Source organism: Callithrix jacchus, chromosome 1, assembly GCF_049354715.1.
Source record: "Callithrix jacchus isolate 240 chromosome 1, calJac240_pri, whole genome shotgun sequence".
NCBI classification, from domain to species: domain Eukaryota; kingdom Metazoa; phylum Chordata; class Mammalia; order Primates; family Cebidae; genus Callithrix; species Callithrix jacchus.
The window spans coordinates 186,785,410-186,800,007 of NC_133502.1; the positions used below are offsets into that span (position 1 = coordinate 186,785,410).

The following is a 14,598-nucleotide window of genomic DNA, read 5'->3' on the forward strand; positions in this document are numbered from 1 at the left end:
GGGGAGACAAAGGAAGATTTAGCTGAGCCAGTGACATGTAATATACATGAAGCAGGGGTGTGCCAAGTAATAGGGAAGATGTTACACAGGACAGCAAGCGTGAACATCTGAAGGCAAGAAATTGTGACTTAGAAGGTCAGCATTTCTGGAGAATGCTGATGCCGCTTCACTGTGGGACCAGATGAGGCAGTGGAGGTAGGCATGGGACAGGTAATAAAATATTTGTGTCCTTGGAAGGTATTTCACCTATATCTTAAGAATAATGAGAATCCATAAGGACTCTGAGCAAGAGAATGATGATCCGATTTTTATCTTAGAATTCCACAGTATGAATGGATTGAAGGCTAGTGAACACAGGAGCAGGGAGATGAGACCATTGCAGTAGTCCAGATGGGATCAGGATGTCAGCCTGTTCTGGATTGTGGCAGTTGGGAAAAGCAGTGGGTGGATCAGAAAGAGAATGAAGTACAGACTCTATATGACTTGCTAGGATAAGATGTTTGTCTTGAGAGAAATAAATGAATGAACGAAAACTCCCAGGTTTCTGACTTGAGCCTGGATTCCTTTTACTGAGATATGAGAGACTGGAGGAGTGAGTGTATTGGGAGAGCGGCAGGGTGAGATCATGAGTTGCCCTTGGGATCTGTTAAGCGGAGAATAGCTTGGGATCTGTTAAGATGGGAGATAATCAGGAAGCAACTGGTTACAAAATACTAATGGTGATATGTTTACCCATAAAGTGTAGATGGTAATGTCACAGGGACAGGTGAACTCTTTCAGGGCTTGGTCTGTAAAATTGGAATAGTTTAGGAAAAATCCCCAGAAAACACCCATACATAAGATACTGTTAGAGAAGAAACGAATCACAGTTGTTAAGAAGGAATGACCAGTATGTGTCAGGCAACTAGTGTGATCACACAGAGGCTAAAAGATTAGAGTGTTTTGGAAGGAAAGGAGTCAGTCGTGTTACACATTATGAAAGGTGAGATCAATCATCGTGAAAAGAAGCGTGCATTTTTTGATGTGGTACATTTCTGATTATAGAGATGGTTGTTAGGGATAATGATGGGGAAACCAACGACTCAAGAAGACCTAATGACCATGTATTATAGAAACGTGTTTATTTTTATTCAGGTTTTTAAGGGACCTGAAAATAGCATGACGGGATGAAATCAAACCAGCACCTCAGAGTTCCTCCTCCTGGGCCTGCCCATCCAGCCAAAACTCCTGGACCTGCCCATCCAGAGTAGCTAAACTGTTCTATGCCCTGTTTTTGGCCATGTATCTTACCACCCTCCTGGGGAACCTCATCATCATCATCCTCATTTGACTGGACTCCCATCTCCACACACTATGTATTTGTTTCTCAGCAACTTGTCCTTCTCTGACCTCTGCTTCTCCTCTGTCACAATGCCCAAATTGCTGCAGAACATGCAGAGCCAAGACCCATCCATCCCCTATGCAAGCTGCCTGACCCAGGTGGACTTCTTCTTGTGTTTTTCAGATCTAGAGAGCTTCCTCCTTGTGGCCATGACCTATGACCGCTACGCGGCCATCTGCTTCCCCCTACACTATGCCACCATCATGAGCCCCATGCTGTCTCTCCCTGGTGGTGCTGCCCTGGGTGCTGACCACCTTCCATGCCATGTTGCACACTTTACTCATGGCCAGGTTGTGTTTTTGTGCAGACAATGCGATCCTCCACTTTTTTTGTGATATGTCTGCTCTGCTGAAGCTGGCCTGCTCTGACACTCAAGTTAATGAATTGGTGATATTTATCATGGGAGGCCTCATTCTTGTCATCTTATTTCTTCTTATCATTGTGTCCTATGCACAAATTGTATTCTCCATTCTCAAGGTCCCTTCTTCTAAGGGTATCTGCAAGGCCGTCTCTACTTGTGGCTCCCACCTCTCTGTGGTGTCACTGTTCTATGGGACTGTTATTGGTCTCTACTTATGCCCATCAGCTAATAATTCTACTCTAAAGTAGACTGTCATGGCTATGATGTACACTGTGGTGGCTCCCATGCTGAACCCCTTCATCTATAGCCTGAGGAACAGAGACATGAAGGGAGCCCTGGAAAGAGTCATTGGTAAAAGGAAAAATCCCTTCCTTCTATGACAGAATACTTGGGAGTCTTACATAATTTTATCTGATAAATATATCGACATTAATATTTCAGTTCTCTTTTTTCTCCATGTGGAATTTTTTGTTTAAATGTAATATTTCATAATTTCTGAATAAGTAAACAGATGTGGGAGGATATATAGTTGAACTAGAAAGTTGTTCTCAGTAATCTGCTACGAAGATTTTCCTCTTTGTTAATCCCAAGTGACCTTAAGGAGGTATAATTTAAAATCTTTGAAAGTTCTGTCTTCACTGTTAAGCCACTAATTTATTGTGCATACTTAAACCCTGTAGGTCTGTTCTAAATGATAGTCTGTCCTCCCGTGTCAATAATAAGACCCAAACATCTCAGTCCCCTTCTTTGCTATAGAAAACTTCAAATTTTGAATAAAATTTTTTACTCATTTTCCTGACCAAGCGTTCACATCGGTCTGTCTTCTAACCTTGTTTTCTTCTTAATTTTTATATTTGTATGTCTTTTGTTCTTACTTGACCCAAATCTAAAACAAACTTTCTATTTGCTTTGCTACCATAGTTTAGTTTATCTATATCTGAGAATTAAGTCATACCTGAGGCTCTAAAAAGGACTTCTCAAGTGTGGGTAAGGGGACCAAAGACTGCTTAAGAACCTCACTCATTGTTCAGAATTCATTTATATCAGTTATTTTAAATTTTTTTAATTGATGCATAATAATTCTACATATTTATTGGGCACAGTGTGATATTTTGATACATATACACAACGTACAATGATCAGATCAGGAAAATTAGCATTTCTATCGCCTCAAACTTTTCTTAGTATTGAGAACATTCAAAATTCTCTCTTCTAGTTATTTGAAAAATGCAATAAATTGTTTACCAGGGTCATCCTACAGTGCTATAGACTAGAACTTACTCCTCCTGTCCTGTAATATTTTATTCACTAACTTCTATAACCCACTTCGTCCTCTGCTCGGCCTCTAGTGGCCAATATTCTACTCTATACTTCTATACTGGCAACTTTTTAAGTTTCCACACATGAGTGAGAATATGTGGTATTTACTATTCTGCGCCTGACTTATTAAACAAAATATCCTTCAGACTCACCCATGTTGCCATGAATGACAAGATTGAAGACTTTTTAATGATTGAATAGTATTTCATTGCGTATATATACACCATATTTTTTTATCTGCTGCTGGCCACTTAGGTTAATTCTATATCCTGGGTAACATAAATAGTGATAGGAGTACAGATGTCTCTTGGACATACCAATTTTCTCTCTTTTGCATACATACCCAGTTGTGGGATTGCTGGATCATTTAGTAGTGTTCTATTTTTAGCTTTTTTGAGAACTTCCATACCACGTTTTCTAATGGCCATACTAATCTACATTCCCACTAACAACGGTATATAAGAATTGCCCTTCACATCTTTGACAGCACTTTTTATTTTTAGTCTTCTTGATGATACTCATATTAGCTGGGGCAAGATGAGGTCTCATTTTGGTTTTGATCTGAATTTCCCTGATAATTAGTGATGTTGGGCATTTTTTCATACACTTGTTGGCCATTCGTATGGCTTTTTTTTTTTTGAGAAATGTTTATTCAGATCCATTGCCCGTTGTTTACTTAGTATTTGTTGTTGTTGTTGTTGAGTTAAATTCCTTGTATATCTTGGATATTAAAATCTTACCAAATGAATAGTTTGCAAAGGTGTTCTCCTATTCTGCAGGTTTTCTGTTCACTTTGTTGATGCTTTTCTTTGCTGTGCAGAAGCTTTTTAGTTTAACATAATCCAATTTGTCTATTTTTTATTTTGTTGGCTATGCTTTTGAGGTCTTATCCATAAAACCTTTGCCCAAAGTAAGGTGCTGAAATTTTTTCTCTATGTTGTCTTCCAGTAGTTGTACAGTGTTGGGTCTTACATTTAAGTCTTTAATCAATTTTGGGTTAATCTTTGTATATAGTGAGAGATAGGGGCCTACTTTCATTCTTCTGCATGTAGATATTCAGTTTTCACAGCACCATTTATTAAAGTGACTGACTTTCCCAGTGTTATGTTCTTTGTGCTTTTGTCAAAAATCAGTTGGCTTTAAATACATGGATTTATTTCTGGATTCTCTATTGTATTCCATTGGTCTATTTGTCTGTTATACCTGTACCATGCTGTTTTGGTTTCTGTAGTTTTGTAGTGTAGTTTGAAGTCAGGTAGTGTGATGGAGCAAGCTTTGTTCTTTTTGCTTAAGATTGGTTTGGCTATTTGGGGTGTTTTGTGGTTCCATATAAATTTTAAGATTTTTTTTTCTATTTCATGAAAGAATGTCATAGCTACTTGATAGGAATTGCATGGAATTGGTAGATTGCTTTGGGCAGTATGTCATTTAAACAATATTATTTCTTTCTTTTTTTTCTAGTTTTATATAGTATATATAGTGTATATAACATATATATAATATATATATAACACATATATAGAATATATATACTATATATATTTTATTGCACGTTAGGTTCTGGGGTACATGTGAAGAACATGCAGGATTGTTGCATAGGTACATACATGGCAATGTGGTTTGCTGCCTCCATCCTCCTCACCTATATCTGGCATTTCTCCCCATGTTATCCCTCCCCAACTCCCTACCCCCTGCAGTCCCTCCCCTAGTCCCCACCAACAGACCCCAGGGTGTGATGCTCCCCTCCCTGTGTCCATGTGTTCTCATTGTTCAACACTCACCTATGAGTGAGAACATGTGGTGTTTGATTTTCTGTTCTGTGTCAGTTTGCTGAGAATGATGGTTTCCAGCTTCATCCACATCCCTACAAAGAACACAAACTCATCGTTTTTCATGGCTGCATAGTATTCCATGTGCCACACTTTCCCTGTCCAGTCTATCATTGATGGGCATGCAGGTTGGTTCCAGGTCTTTTCTATTGTAAACAGTGTCACAATGAACATACATGTGCATGCATCTTTATAATAGAATGATTTATAATCCTTTGGATATATACCCAGTAATGGGATTGCTGGGTCAAATGGAATTTCTATTTCTAGGTCCTTGAGGAATCACCACACTGTGTTCCACAGTGGTTGAACTAATTTACACTCCCACCAGCAGTGTAAAAGTGTTCCTATTTCACCACATCTTCTCCAGCATCTGTTGTCTCCAGATTTTTTAATGATCGCCATTCTAACTGACGTGAGATGGTATCTCAATGTAGTTTTGATTTGCATTTCTCTAATGACCAGTGATGATGAGCATTTTTTCTTATGTTTGTTGGCCTCATGTATGTCTTCTTTTGAAAAGTGTCTGTTCATATCCTTCACCCACTTTTAAATGAGTTTGTTTTTTTCTTGTAAATCTGTTTTAGTTTTTTGTAGATTCTAGATATTAGCGCATTGTGTGATAAGTAGATTGCAAAAATTTTTTCCAGTTCTGTTGGTTGCCAGTTCACTGTAATAATTGCTTCTTTTGCTGTACAGAAGCTCTAGAATTTAATTAGATCCCATTTGTCTATTTTGGCTTTTGTTGCCAATGCTTTTGGTGTTTTAGTCATAAAGTCCTTGCCTATGCCTATGTCCTAGATGGTTTTGCCTATGTTTTCTTTTAGGGGTTTTATGTTGTTAGGTCTTATGTTTAAGTCTTTAATCCATCTGGAGTTAATTTTAGTGTAAGTTGTCAGGAAGGGGTCCAGTTTCTGCTTTCTGCATACGGCTAGCCTGTTTTCCCAGAACCATTTATTAAATGGGGAATCCTTTCCCCATGGCTAGTTTTTGTCAGGTTTGTCAAAGATCAGATGGTTGTAGATGTGTGGCATTTCCTCAGAGGCCTCTGTTCTGTTCCATTGGTCTATATCTGTTTTGGTGCCAGTACCATGCTGTTTTGATTACTGTAGCCTTGTAGTATAGTTTGAAGTCAGGTAGCGTGATGCCTCCAGCTTTGCTCTTTTTGCTTAGAATTGACTTGGCTATGCGGGCTCTCTTTTGGTTCCATATAAAGTTTAAGGTGTTTTTTTCCAGTTCTGTGAAAAGGGTCATAGGTAGCTTGATGGGGATAGTGTTGAATCTATAAATTAACTTTGGGCAGTATGGCCATTTTCACAATATTGATTCTTCCTAACCATGAGCATGGAATGTTTTTCCATCTGTTTTTGTCCTCTCTTATTTCCCTGAACAGTGGTTTAAAGTTCTCCTTGAAGAGGTCCTTTACATCCTTTGTTAGTTGTATTCCTAGGTATTTTATTCTCTTCGTAGCAATTCTGAATGGCAGTTCGTTCTTGATTTGGCTCTCTGGTCTGTTATTGGTGTATAGGAATTCTTGTGAGCTCTGCACATTGATTTCATATCCTGAGGCTTTGCTGAAGTTGCTTATCAGTTTCAGGAGATTTGGGGCTGAGATGATGGGGTCTTCTAAATATATAATCATGTCTTCTGCAAATAGAGACAATTTGACTTCCTCTTTTCCTAATTGAATACCCTTTATTTCTTTTTCTTGCCTGACTGCTCTGGCTAGAACTTTCAATGCTATATTGAATAGGAGAGGTGAGAGAGGGCATCCTTGTCTGGTGTCAGATTTCAAAGGAAATTCTTCATTTTTTCCCATTCAGTATGATATTGGCTGTGGGTTTGTCATAAATAGCTTTTATTATTTTGAGATACACTCTATTGATACCTAGTTTATAGAGAGTTTTTAGCATAAAGGCTGTTGAATTTTGTCAAATGTCTTCTCTGCATCTATTGAGATAATCATGTGGTTTTTGTCTTTGGTTCTGTTTATGTGGTGGATTATGTTTATAGGCTTGCATATGTTGAACCAGACTTGCATCCCCAAGATGAAGCCTACTTCATTGTGATAGATAAACTTTTTGATCTTCTGCTCCAATTGGCTTGCCAGCATTTTATTGAAGATTTTTGCATCTATGTTCATCGTGGATATTGGCCTGAAGTTTTCTTTTTTTGTTGAGTCTCTGCTGGGTGTTGGTATCAGGATGATGTTGGTCTCATGAAATGATTTGGGAAGGATTCCCTCTTTTGTATTGTTTGGAATAGTTTCAGAAGGGGTGATACCAGCTCCTCTTTGTACATCTGGTAGAATTCAGCTGTGAACCCTTCTAGACCTGGGGTTTTTTTGGGTGGTAGGATCTTAATTCCTGCCTCAACTTCTGCTCATGTTATTGATCTATTTAGGGTTTCAACTTCTTCCTGGTTTAGGCTTGGGAGGATGCAAGTGTCCAGGAATTTATCCATTTCTTCCAGGTTTACTAGTTTATGTGCATAAAGTTGTTTGTAATAATCTCTGATGATGGTTTATATTTCTGTGGTATCTTTGGTGATATCCCTTTTATCATTTTTATTGCATCTATTTGATTATTCTCTTTTTTTTATTAGTCTGGCTAGTGGTCTGTCTATTTTGTTGATCTTTTCAAAAAACCAGTGCCTGGATTTATTGGTTTTTTAAAGGTTGTTTTTGTATGTGTGTGTCTGTATCTCCTTCAGTTCTGCTCTGATCTTAGTTATTTCTTGTCTTCTGCTAGGTTTTGAGTTTTTTTATCTTGCTTCTCTAGCTCTTTCAATTTTTATGATAGGGTGTCAATTTTAGATCTTTCCTTGCTTCTCATGTGGGCATTTATTGCTATATATTTTCCTCTAGACACTGCTTTAAATGTCTCCCAGAGATTCTGGTATGTTGTGTCTTTGTTCTCATTGGTTTCAAAGAACATCTTTATTTCTGCCTTCATTTCACTGTTTATCCAGTCAACATTCAAGAGCCAGTTGTTCAGTTTCCATGAAGCTGTGCAGTTCTGAGTTAGTTTCTGAATTCTGAGTTCTAACTTGATTACACTGTGGTCTGAGTGACTGTTTGTTATGATTTCCGTTCTCTTGCATTTTCTGAGGAGTGATTTACTTTCAATTATGTGGTCAATTTTAGAGTAGGTGTGATGTGATGCTGAGAAGAATGTATATTCTGTGGATTTGGGGTGGAGAGTTCTGTAAATGTCTATTAGGTTTGCTTGGTCTAGGTCTGAGTTCAAGTTGTTGCATTGAGTTTCTGGATATCCTTGTTAATTTTCTATCTAATTGATCTGTCCAATATTGACAATGGGGTGTTGAAGTCTCTCATTATTATTGTGTGGGAGTTTAAGTCTCTTTGTAAGTCCTTTAGAACTTGCTTTATGTATCTGGGTACTCCTGTATTGGGTACGTATATATTTAGAATAGTTATCTCTTCTTGTTGCATTGATCCTTTTAAAATTATATAATGTCCTTCTCTGTCTCTTTTGATCTTTGTTGATTTAAAGTCTATTTTATCAGAGATGAGAATTGCAACTCCTGCTTTTTTTTGCTCTCCATTTTCTTGATAGATCTTTCTCCATCCCTTCATTTTGAGCCTTCGTGTATCCTTGCATGTGAGATGGGTTTCCTAGATATAGTGCACTGATGGGTCTTGACTTTTTGTCCAATTTGCCAGTCTGTGTCTTTTGATTGGGGCATTTAGCCCATTTACATTTAAGGTTAATATTGTTATGTGTGAATTTGATCCTGCCATTTTGATTCTAGCTGACTGTTTTGCCCAATAGTTGATGCACTTTTTTCATTGTGTTGGTGCTCTTTACCATTTGATATGTTTTTGGAGTGGCTGGTACTGGTTGTTCCTTTCTATGTTTAGTGCTTCTTTCAGGAGCTCTTGTAAAGCAGGCCCGGTGGTGATGAAATCTCTGAGTAATTGCTTGTTTGTAAAGGATTTTATTTCTCCTTCATTTGTGAAGCTTAGTTTGGCTGGATTTGAAATTCTGGGTTGAAAGTTCTTTTCTTTAAGGATGTTAAATATTGGCCCCCACTTTCTTCTGGCTTGTAGGGTTTCTGCTGAGAGATCTGCTGTAAGTCTGATGGACTTCCCTTTGTGGGTAACCCGACCTTTCTCTCTGGCTCCCCTTAGCATTTTCTCCTTCATTTCAACCCTAGTGAATCTGACAATTATGTGCTTTGGGGTAGCTCTTCTTGAGGAATATCTTTATGTTGTTCTCTGTATTGCCTGGACTTGACTAATGGCATCCCTTGCTATGTTAGGGAAGTTTTGCTGGATAATATCCTGAAGAGTATTTTACAGCTTGGATTCATTCTCTTCATCACATTCAGTTATACCTATCAAACGTAGATTAGGTCTTTCATATAGTCCCATATTTCCTGGAGACTTTGTTCATTCCTTTTTACCCTTTTTTCTCTAATCTTGCCTTCTTATTTTGTTGCATTGAGTTGATTTTTGACCTCTGATGTCCTTTCTTCTGCTTGGTCAATTCAGCTGTTGAAACTTTTGTATGCTTCGTGAAGTTCTCATGTTGTTTTTCAGCGCTATTAATTCACTTATATTCCTCTCTAAGCTCTTTATTCTCATTAGCATTTTGTGAAATCTTTTTTCAAGGTTCTTAGTTTTTTTGCATTGGGTTATCACATATTCTTTTAGCTCAGAGAAGTTTTTTATTACCCACCTTCTGAAGGCTGTTTCTGTCAATTCATCACACTCATTCTCCATCCAGCCTTGTTCCCTTGCTGGTGAGGAGTTATGAACTCTTGGAGGAGGAGAGGCATTCTGGTTTTGGGTGTTTTCATCCTTTTTGCACTGGTATCTTCCCATCTTTGTGAATTTATCCACCTGTCATCTTTGCAGTTGTTGACTTTCATATTGGGTCTCTGAGTGGACATCCAGTTTGTTGATGATGACGTTATTTCTTTCTGTTTCTTAGTTTTCCTTCTAACAGTCCGGTCCCTTTGCTGTAGGACTGCTTAGGTACACTGCATACCCTGTTTGCCTGGGGATCACATGCAGCAGCTGCAGAACAGTAAGGGTTGCTGCCCACTTCTTTTTCTGCTATCTTTGTCTCAGAAGGATACCTGCCAGATGTCAGTCTGAGCTCTCCTTTTTGAGGTGACTCTTTGAATATATTGGGTTCAGGGGGCTGCTTGAGGAAATAGTGTATCCTTTATAGGAGCTCAAGTGCTGAGCTTTGAACTCCATTGTTCATTCAGACCTGCTGGGCAGGTACATTTAAGTCTGCTGCAGCAGAACTCATAAACCCTGTTTTTTCCCCCCAGGTGCTCTCTCCTGGGGAGTTAGGGCTTTATTTATGAGTTTCTGTAGTGCTGCTGCCTTTTTTTTCAGGGCTGCCCTGCCCAGCGAGGAGGCAGCCTAGTCACAGTCTGCCTGCAGAGGCTTTGCTGAGCTGCTGTGATCTCCACCCAGCTGCCTTGTGAACTTCCCTGCAGTCCCGTTTATATGGGCATAGTTAGAACTGCCTCAGCAATGGAGGCCCACCTCTGTAATGGTGGACTCTCCCTGTAATGGAGGGCTGCCTCAGCAATGGCGGGCTGCCTCAGCAATGATGGACTACCTCGGTAGTGGTGGACTGCCTCAGTAATGGCAGACACCCCTCCCCCACAGAGCTGGACCATCCCAGGTTCAGCTACGCTTGCTGTGAAACTCTCAACCCACAGCATTTCAGATTCCTGTTTTTTTTGTGGGGGTGGGACCAGCCAAGGCTGATCACCTGGCTCCCTGCTTCAGATCCCCCCTTTTTTTCAGTTGAAGAGGTGACTCTGTCTCCCAGGTGTTCCAGTCTCCTGTTGAAAAGGTGCCAGAACCTTTGTGATTTTCCATGTGGTGACCCACTGAGCTGGCTGAAACAGCTGCACTGAGATTCGTGACACTTTTTTGCCTGGGAATTTCCTGGCCTGCCTCCCTGTTTTGGTCCCCTTTTATCAGTTGAATGGCCGACTCTGTCTCTCATGAGCTCCAATCAGCAGCTAAAATGGCATGCAGACCCATGTATTTCATGCAGAGACCCACTGCACCAGCCAAAACAGCTGCACTGGTGACCCATGGGGCTCCCCCACCTGGGAATCTCCTGGTCTGTGGGCAACAAAAATTTGTCTGGAAATGTGGCATCCACTCAACCTCTGCTCTTTCACTGGGAGCTGCAATCCTGAGCTGCTACTAATTGGCCATCTTGGATCTGTCTCCAGCAAGTTTATATCAAGAACCACTCTTAATGGTTCAGAGCTTTGAGTGCAGTAGTTACAGGTGCTGTGAAAAGTGTGAACCACTCTCAATGGTTCAGAGCTTTGAGTGCAGTAGTTACAGGTGCTGTGAAAAGTATGAGCCACTCTCAATGGTTCAGAGCTTTGAATGCAGTGATTACAGGTGCTGTGAAAAGTATGAGCCACTCTCAATGGTTCAGAGCTTTGAGTGCAGTGGTTACAGGTGCTGTGAACAGTCAGAACCACTCTTAATGGTTCAGAGCTTTGAGTGCAGTAGTTACAGGTGCTGTTAACAGTGTGAACCACTCTTAATGGTTCAAAGCTTTGAGGGCGGCATGACACAGTAATGCACCTGATCACCAGAGGCAGGGAGGAGAAACAGATCGAGTCAGTAAGGCTAGCACAAGCTAGGTTATTTCAATTTCATGTACCTATTAACACAGTTTTATTTAGCAGCTCTGTCCTCCTCTGGACCCCACCTGTTGCCTGATCATCCTATGGGATCCTCTTGTGGTATTAAAGAGATGGAACTGATTTTATTGGATGTGTAAGGTGAACAGTAGTAAGAAATGATTCTTGGCACTGAGTCCATTGTTCAAAATACCTTTCCACACTCTAATCCAGAGGGATTCTCACATCCCTCTGAAATAAAACTTGGCAGTGATATTCTTGGTTATTCAGGCTGGGATTAAGCAGCCCTTTCCTGTAGGGCTTTGCTGCCCAGGCATAAACTGCTGCTAAGGTTTCAACTCTACCGAGAAAGTGGGAACAGCCCAAAACATGGTAGCAAGTTGCCCAGGAGGCATGATTGGCAGAACCTGACTCCATGTTTTCCTGTCTTACTAGCTTTTCTCTACAGAGCGTATCACCATGTGGTATACTATAGATGATGCTTATTTATTTATTTTGCCTACCTTTATAGCATGTGATTTGCTTGAGTGAAGAGACTTTTATCCATTTTGCTCACCAATGCCCTAGAAGACTGTCTGTATCATAGAAGAAATTGGATACATATTTGTTGAATAAATAAATGAATGAATTATGTAGGGTTTCCTTGCAGGCCAAACACAGAACACCACTCCTCAGGCAGCAGGAGACAGAAAGAATGGTTATAAACAAAGTTTGTTGGTTGCTGTCTTCTGGGGAAATTTTCCTCAGTCCAGAAAAAGCAGGAAAGGAGGTCGTCTCTCAGGTCAGTGATTGCTTCCCCACCAGTACCTGGCAAAGAGCGTCCTGAACATCGGTTTTTCTGAGGCTGTAGTTAAGTGGGTTCAGCATGGGGTTGATCACAGTCATGAAAACTCCAACCCCCTTATCCATGTCTGAAGATTCCACCGAACCCAGCCTCATGTAGCTGAAGACGCCAGTCCCATAGAAGATGCTCACCACAGTGAGGTGGGAGCCACATAGGGAGAAGGCCTTCTTCCTGCCCTCAGCAGAGTGGATTTGTAGCACAGCAGCTACCACATGGGCATAGGACACGCTGATGAGGACCAAGGGCACCACTACCGCTGCAAAGAGCAGCAGCTGATTGACTTGGGTGCTGGAGCAGGAGAGCTGGAAGAGCTGTGAGAGGTCACGGTAGAAGTGATTGATCACACTGGGGCCACAGAAGTTGAGGGTAGTTAAGGAAATAGTGTGGATCAGTGCATTGCTGAAGGCACATGTCAAGGATGCAGCCACCAGCATCCTCTGGACTGTCTGACTCATGCAGGTGCTGTAGGTGAGGGGCCGGCAGATGGCCAGGAATCAGTCATAGGCCATGGCAGTCAGCAGGAAGCAGTCTGTCCCCACCAGAAGGTGGAAGAATAAGAGCTGGGAGAGGCAGGCGTCATAGGAAATTGTACTCTTGTGGGACAAGAGACGACCCAACATTGAGTGACAGGGATACATCCAACATCCAGTGCTGATAAGTTCCCCAGGAAGAAGTACATGGCCATGTGGAGTTTGGGCTGCACCAAGATGGTTGCTAGCATGCTGAGGTTGCCCCCAATTGTGACCAGGTAGGCAAAGAGGAAGAGCACAAAGAGCATAGACTGCATCTGGTCTGTTTGCACGAGGCCCAGCAGAATGAACTCAGCAACAGCTGTCCTGTTGGTCCCAGCTTCTGGCTCTATGAGTTTCTGTAAGCACATGTCTCAGCAGGGGAGGCATCAGTCCACTCACTTCACATTAACGTTTTAAACCATTTATGTTGAAACCCCCATGGTGGGTCCCCAGGCTGTCCCTCCCTCATTGACCTCCACCATCACCTCAGTGTCTACCTCGCTCTTGACTGAGATGCCCAATGCCACCACCACCTTTTCCCTCTCACCCTCTGCTAGCAGAAAATGTCAGAATACCTGTGAAAATAAATTAAGATAAAAGATCTAATTTACAACACGAGGATTAGAGTTAATAAAATGCATTGTATTCAAGATATTTGTAGATGAGTAGATTACAGCTGCTCTTGCCAGAGGAAGGAAAATGGGTAACTGTGTGAAATGATGGATATGTTAATTTGTTTCACTGTGGTAATCATTTTACTATCTACATGTGTATTATCACTTCACTTGGTGAACCTTAAATATACACAATAAAATTTGTTTAAAAAAGGCAAAGGACTTTCCTTTGAATGTAGTGGGATTAAGATAGTTAACATATCCAGCCCTTCGCCAACTCATTTTTGTGGTGAGAATGTTAAAATATATCCTTTTATACAAACTGGATGACATTATGCTAAGTGAAATAAACTAGACAGAAAGACAAATACTTTACAATTTCACTTATATGTGGAATTTAAAAAATCGATGGCATAGAATCTGAAACCAATAAGCAGACTTCAAAATATAAAAATTTATGAGATTTTCAGAAAAACTAGAAAATATTGAAACTGTTGCTCAGGTTTCAAGGCTTCTGGAAATTAATGAAGATCAAGCGAAGGTATAGCAAGAATCAGATAGAAGATATTCACGATTCTGGATGTCAGAAAGACCAGCTGAGCACATTTCTTCACAGTGAGGGACCACAATCTGAAGTGTCAATCCAACACTCCTCGTTCAATAAATTGCTAGTGTTATTGTTATTACTTAAATCCTTACAGTGGACTTTGACTAACAACTTAATTTAGAATTATTTTTTCTGAGCATATTGTCAGCTACTCCTCTCTAAAACCAAAGTTGTAATCATGGCATGTGGGTTGGCTGCTGCCATGTGTGGTAAGGGTTCTACTTTGCACAGTCACTGGTCTTCTACTTGTCCTTCATTCAGGCATGGTAGATTCACCAATGCCTCTAAGACTGTGTCTCCAAATGAAGAAGGCATGTACTTGGAAAGCCATATTGAATAATGCCACATTTGTTTGGATCAAACAAGTATCAATGTCTTTATTGGCCAGAGACAAGTAGGGCTAGAGCTTCCTGAAGAGCAATGTCATACCCTTGTATCTGAAATCAGAAGCTGGGAGGCAGTTGGATATG

General features: G+C 40.5%; 2 pseudogenes; one reads left to right on the top strand and one right to left on the bottom strand.

The window, feature by feature from the left end:
• Positions 1-1,158: 1,158 nt before the first annotated feature.
• Positions 1,159-2,552, top strand: LOC108590314 (olfactory receptor 1E5-like; annotated as a pseudogene).
• Positions 2,553-12,314: 9,762 nt separating this feature from the next.
• LOC128928575 (olfactory receptor 3A2-like) lies at positions 12,315-13,404 on the bottom strand (annotated as a pseudogene).
• Positions 13,405-14,598: the final 1,194 nt, after the last annotated feature.